Genomic DNA, 6,898 nt, shown 5'->3' with positions numbered 1-6,898 from the left:
TTGAGTGTGACCAATATGAGGCCAGTAAAATCTAATATTTGTATTTGTGATTCTTTCCAAAATACCTGATTTTGCTAAAACTCACATAGATTCAATATTAAAGGCTTTTTAAGACAAATTTCATATTTGGTTTTGGAGTTATGATTATAAACCTTTCATATTTAGTATGACAGTTACACTGTTATATTGAATAAAAAAACTAACTTGTGTCTTTGCAAACCTTATAAAAGATCATTTTTCTAGTACAACTAACAAAAAAACATATCTCTAGGCATTATTAGCCATTTTGCATGTGTTGTTTAGAAGTTATGTTTGAATACATTTTTATTGCTTTTTTCGCATTATCTCAGGATTCTAAGACTATTATAGTCATATTGAGTAAAAAACTACTTTTTGCATTTGCAAGATTTAAAAAAGCATATGTTTCGAGTAAAACTCCCAAAGATGCATTATTTCATGCATTATTAGCCATTTTTCATGTGTGGTGTAGGAGTTATGTTTACATAACTGTCATATTGAGTGTTACAGTATACAGTCATATTGAGTAAAACCTCATTTTTGTATTTGCAAACCATAGAAAAAACACTGTATCTAGTAAAACTCACATGTATTCAATATCACAGGCCTTTTTAGACATTTTGCAGGTTTGGATTAGGAATTATGTTTGAATACATTTTTATTGCTTTTTTCGCATTATCTCAGGATTCTAAGACTATTATAGTCATATTGAGTAAAAAACTACTTTTGCATTTGCAAGATTTAAAAAAGCATATGTTTCGAGTAAAACTCCCAAAGATGCATTATTTTAGGCATTATTAGCCATTCTTCATGTGTGGTGTAGGAGTTATGTTTAAATAACTGTCATATTGAGTGTTAAAGTATACAGTCATATTGAGCAAAACCTCATTTTTTTTATTTGCAAACCATAGAAAAACAACTGTATCTAGTAAAACTCACATGTATTCAATATCACAGGCATTTTTAGACATTTTGCACGTTTGGATTAGGAATTATATTGGAATACATTTTTATTGCTTTTTTCGCATTATCTCAGGTTTCTAAGTACATTTCTGTCAAATTGAGTAACGAATCAAATTTTGTTTTTGCAAACCTTACCAAATGTTTTTTTTCTGGAAAACTCTCGAAGATGCATTTCTTCAGGCATTTTTAGACATTTTGCATGTGTATTTTTGGAGTTATGTTTCAAAAACTGTCATTTTGAGTGTGACCAATATGAGGCCAGTAAAATCTAATATTTGTATTTGTGATTCTTTCCAAAATACCTGATTCTGCTAAAACTCACATAGATTCAATATTAAAGGCTTTTTAAGACAAATTTCATATTTGGTTTTGGAGTTATGATTATAAACCTTTCATATTTAGTATGACAGTTACACTGTTATATTGAATAAAAAAACTAACTTGTGTCTTTGCAAACCTTATAAAAGATCATTTTTCTAGTACAACTAACAAAAAAACATATCTCTAGGCATTATTAGCCATTTTGCATGTGTTGTTTAGAAGTTATGTTTGAATACATTTTTATTGCTTTTTTCGCATTATCTCAGGATTCTAAGACTATTATAGTCATATTGAGTAAAAAACTACTTTTTGCATTTGCAAGATTTAAAAAATCATATGTTTCGAGTAAAACTCCCAAAGATGCATTATTTCATGCATTATTAGCCATTTTTCATGTGTGGTGTAGGAGTTATGTTTAAATAACTGTCATATTGAGTGTTACAGTATACAGTCATATTGAGTAAAACCTCATTTTTGTATTTGCAAACCATAGAAAAACAACTGTATCTAGTGAAACTCACATGTATTCAATATCACAGGCATTTTTAGACATTTTGCAGGTTTGGATAAAGAATTATGTTTGAATACATTTTTATTGCTTTTTTCGCATTATCTCAGGATTCTAAGTACATTACTGTCAAATTGAGTAACAAATCAAATTTTGTTTTTGCAAACCTTACCAAATGTTTTTTTTCTGGAAAACTCTCGAAGATGCATTTCTTCAGGCATTATTAGACATTTTGCATGTGTATTTTTGGAGTTATGTTTCAAAAACTGTCATTTTGAGTGTGATCAATATGAGGCCAGTAAAATCTAATATTTGTATTTGTGATTCTTTCCAAAATACCTGATTCTGCTAAAACTTACATAAATTCAATATTAAAGGCTTTTTAAGACAAATGTCATATTTGGTTTTGGAGTTATCATTATAAACCTTTCATATTTAGTATGACAGTTACACTGTTATGTTGAATAAAAAAAATAACTTGTGTCTTTGCAAACCTTACAAAAGATCATTTTTCTAGTACAACTAATAAAAAACATATCTCTAGGCATTATTAGCCATTTTGCATGTGTTGTTTAGAAGTTATGTGTGAATACATTTTTATTGCTTTTTTCGCATTATCTCAGGATTCTAAGACTATTATAGTCATATTGAGTAAAAAACGACTTTTTGCATTTGCAAGATTTAAAAAAGCATACGTTTCGAGTAAAACTCCCAAAGATGCATTATTTCAGGCATTATTAGCCATTTTTCATGTGTGGTGTAGGAGTTATGTTTAAATAACTGTCATATTGAGTGTTACAGTATACAGTCATATTGAGTAAAACCTCATTTTTGTATTTGCAAACCATTGAAAAACAACTGTATCTAGTAAAACTCACATGTATTCAATATCACAGGCATTCTTAGACATTTTGCAGGTTTGGATTAGGAATTATGTTTGAATACATTTTTATTGCTTTTTTGCATTATCTCAGGATTCTAAGTACATTACTGTCAAATTGAGTAACAAATCAAATTTTGTTTTTGCAAACCTTACCAAATGTTTTTTTCTGGAAAACTCTCGAAGATGCATTTCTTCAGGCATTATTAGACATTTTGCATGTGTATTTTTGGAGTTATGTTTCAAAAACTGTCATTTTGAGTGTGACCAATATGAGGCCAGTAAAATCTAATATTTGTATTTGTGATTCTTTCCAAAATACCTGATTTTGCTAAAACTCACATAGATTCAATATTAAAGGCTTTTTAAGACAAATTTCATATTTGGTTTTGGAGTTATCATTATAAACCTTTCATATTTAGTATGACAGTTACACTGTTATATTGAATAAAAAAACTAACTTGTGTCTTTGCAAACCTTATAAAAGATCATTTTTCTAGTACAACTAACAAAAAAACATATCTCTAGGCATTATTAGCCATTTTGCATGTGTTGTTTAGAAGTTATGTTTGATTACATTTTTATTGCTTTTTTCGCATTATCTCAGGATTCTAAGACTATTATAGTCATATTGAGTAAAAAACTACTTTTTGCATTTGCAAGATTTAAAAAAGCATATGTTTCGAGTAAAACTCCCAAAGATGCATTATTTCATGCATTATTAGCCATTTTTCATGTGTGGTGTAGGAGTTATGTTTAAATAACTGTCATATTGAGTGTTACAGTATACAGTCATATTGAGTAAAACCTAATTTTTGTATTTGCAAACCATAGAAAAACAACTGTATCTAGTAAAACTCACATGTATTCAATATCACAGGCCTTTTTAGACATTTTGCAGGTTTGGATTAGGAATTATGTTTGAATACATTTTTATTGCTTTTTTCGCATTATCTCAGGATTCTAAGACTATTATAGTCATATTGAGTAAAAAACTACTTTTTGCATTTGCAAGATTTAAAAAAGCATATGTTTCGAGTAAAACTCCCAAAGATGCATTATTTCATGCATTATTAGCCATTTTTCATGTGTGGTGTAGGAGTTATGTTTACATAACTGTCATATTGAGTGTTACAGTATACAGTCATATTGAGTAAAACCTCATTTTTGTATTTGCAAACCATAGAAAAACAACTGTATCTAGTAAAACTCACATGTATTCAATATCACAGGCCTTTTTAGACATTTTGCAGGTTTGGATTAGGAATTATGTTTGAATACATTTTTATTGCTTTTTTCGCATTATCTCAGGATTCTAAGACTATTATAGTCATATTGAGTAAAAAACTACTTTTGCATTTGCAAGATTTAAAAAAGCATATGTTTCGAGTAAAACTCCCAAAGATGCATTATTTTAGGCATTATTAGCCATTCTTCATGTGTGGTGTAGGAGTTATGTTTAAATAACTGTCATATTGAGTGTTAAAGTATACAGTCATATTGAGTAAAACCTCATTTTTTTTATTTGCAAACCATAGAAAAACAACTGTATCTTGTAAAACTCACATGTATTCAATATCACAGGCATTTTTAGACATTTTGCACGTTTGGATTAGGAATTATATTGGAATACATTTTTATTGCTTTTTTCGCATTATCTCAGGTTTCTAAGTACATTTCTGTCAAATTGAGTAACGAATCAAATTTTGTTTTTGCAAACCTTACCAAATGTTTTTTTTCTGGAAAACTCTCGAAGATGCATTTCTTCAGGCATTATTAGACATTTTGCATGTGTATTTTTGGAGTTATGTTTCAAAAACTGTCATTTTGAGTGTGACCAATATGAGGCCAGTAAAATCTAATATTTGTATTTGTGATTCTTTCCAAAATACCTGATTCTGCTAAAACTCACATAGATTCAATATTAAAGGCTTTTTAAGACAAATTTCATATTTGGTTTTGGAGTTATGATTATAAACCTTTCATATTTAGTATGACAGTTACACTGTTATATTGAATAAAAAAACTAACTTGTGTCTTTGCAAACCTTATAAAAGATCATTTTTCTAGTACAACTAATAAAAAACATATCTCTAGGCATTATTAGCCATTTTGCATGTGTTGTTTAGAAGTTATGTGTGAATACATTTTTATTGCTTTTTTCGCATTATCTCAGGATTCTAAGACTATTATAGTCATATTGAGTAAAAAACGACTTTTTGCATTTGCAAGATTTAAAAAAGCATACGTTTCGAGTAAAACTCCCAAAGATGCATTATTTCAGGCATTATTAGCCATTTTTCATGTGTGGTGTAGGAGTTATGTTTAAATAACTGTCATATTGAGTGTTACAGTATACAGTCATATTGAGTAAAACCTCATTTTTGTATTTGCAAACCATTGAAAAACAACTGTATCTAGTAAAACTCACATGTATTCAATATCACAGGCATTCTTAGACATTTTGCAGGTTTGGATTAGGAATTATGTTTGAATACATTTTTATTGCTTTTTTGCATTATCTCAGGATTCTAAGTACATTACTGTCAAATTGAGTAACAAATCAAATTTTGTTTTTGCAAACCTTACCAAATGTTTTTTTCTGGAAAACTCTCGAAGATGCATTTCTTTAGGCATTATTAGACATTTTGCATGTGTATTTTTGGAGTTATGTTTCAAAAACTGTCATTTTGAGTGTGACCAATATGAGGCCAGTAAAATCTAATATTTGTATTTGTGATTCTTTCCAAAATACCTGATTTTGCTAAAACTCACATAGATTCAATATTAAAGGCTTTTTAAGACAAATTTCATATTTGGTTTTGGAGTTATGATTATAAACCTTTCATATTTAGTATGACAGTTACACTGTTATATTGAATAAAAAAACTAACTTGTGTCTTTGCAAACCTTATAAAAGATCATTTTTCTAGTACAACTAACAAAAAAACATATCTCTAGGCATTATTAGCCATTTTGCATGTGTTGTTTAGAAGTTATGTTTGAATACATTTTTATTGCTTTTTTCACATTATCTCAGGATTCTAAGACTATTATAGTCATATTGAGTAAAAAACTACTTTTTGCATTTGCAAGATTTAAAAAAGCATATGTTTCGAGTAAAACTCCCAAAGATGCATTATTTCATGCATTATTAGCCATTTTTCATGTGTGGTGTAGGAGTTATGTTTAAATAACTGTCATATTGAGTGTTACAGTATACAGTCATATTGAGTAAAACCTAATTTTTGTATTTGCAAACCATAGAAAAACAACTGTATCTAGTAAAACTCACATGTATTCAATATCACAGGCCTTTTTAGACATTTTGCAGGTTTGGATTAGGAATTATGTTTGAATACATTTTTATTGCTTTTTTCGCATTATCTCAGGATTCTAAGACTATTATAGTCATATTGAGTAAAAAACTACTTTTTGCATTTGCAAGATTTAAAAAAGCATATGTTTCGAGTAAAACTCCCAAAGATGCATTATTTCATGCATTATTAGCCATTTTTCATGTGTGGTGTAGGAGTTATGTTTACATAACTGTCATATTGAGTGTTACAGTATACAGTCATATTGAGTAAAACCTCATTTTTGTATTTGCAAACCATAGAAAAAACACTGTATCTAGTAAAACTCACATGTATTCAATATCACAGGCCTTTTTAGACATTTTGCAGGTTTGGATTAGGAATTATGTTTGAATACATTTTTATTGCTTTTTTCGCATTATCTCAGGATTCTAAGACTATTATAGTCATATTGAGTAAAAAACTACTTTTGCATTTGCAAGATTTAAAAAAGCATATGTTTCGAGTAAAACTCCCAAAGATGCATTATTTTAGGCATTATTAGCCATTCTTCATGTGTGGTGTAGGAGTTATGTTTAAATAACTGTCATATTGAGTGTTAAAGTATACAGTCATATTGAGCAAAACCTCATTTTTTTTATTTGCAAACCATAGAAAAACAACTGTATCTAGTAAAACTCACATGTATTCAATATCACAGGCATTTTTAGACATTTTGCACGTTTGGATTAGGAATTATATTGGAATACATTTTTATTGCTTTTTTCGCATTATCTCAGGTTTCTAAGTACATTTCTGTCAAATTGAGTAACGAATCAAATTTTGTTTTTGCAAACCTTACCAAATGTTTTTTTTCTGGAAAACTCTCGAAGATGCATTTCTTCAGGCATT

Source organism: Nerophis ophidion, linkage group LG15, assembly GCF_033978795.1.
Source record: "Nerophis ophidion isolate RoL-2023_Sa linkage group LG15, RoL_Noph_v1.0, whole genome shotgun sequence".
Classification (NCBI taxonomy): Eukaryota; Metazoa; Chordata; class Actinopteri; order Syngnathiformes; family Syngnathidae; genus Nerophis; species Nerophis ophidion.
The sequence above is the reverse complement of the archived record's forward strand: the minus strand, read 5'-3'. Positions refer to the sequence as shown.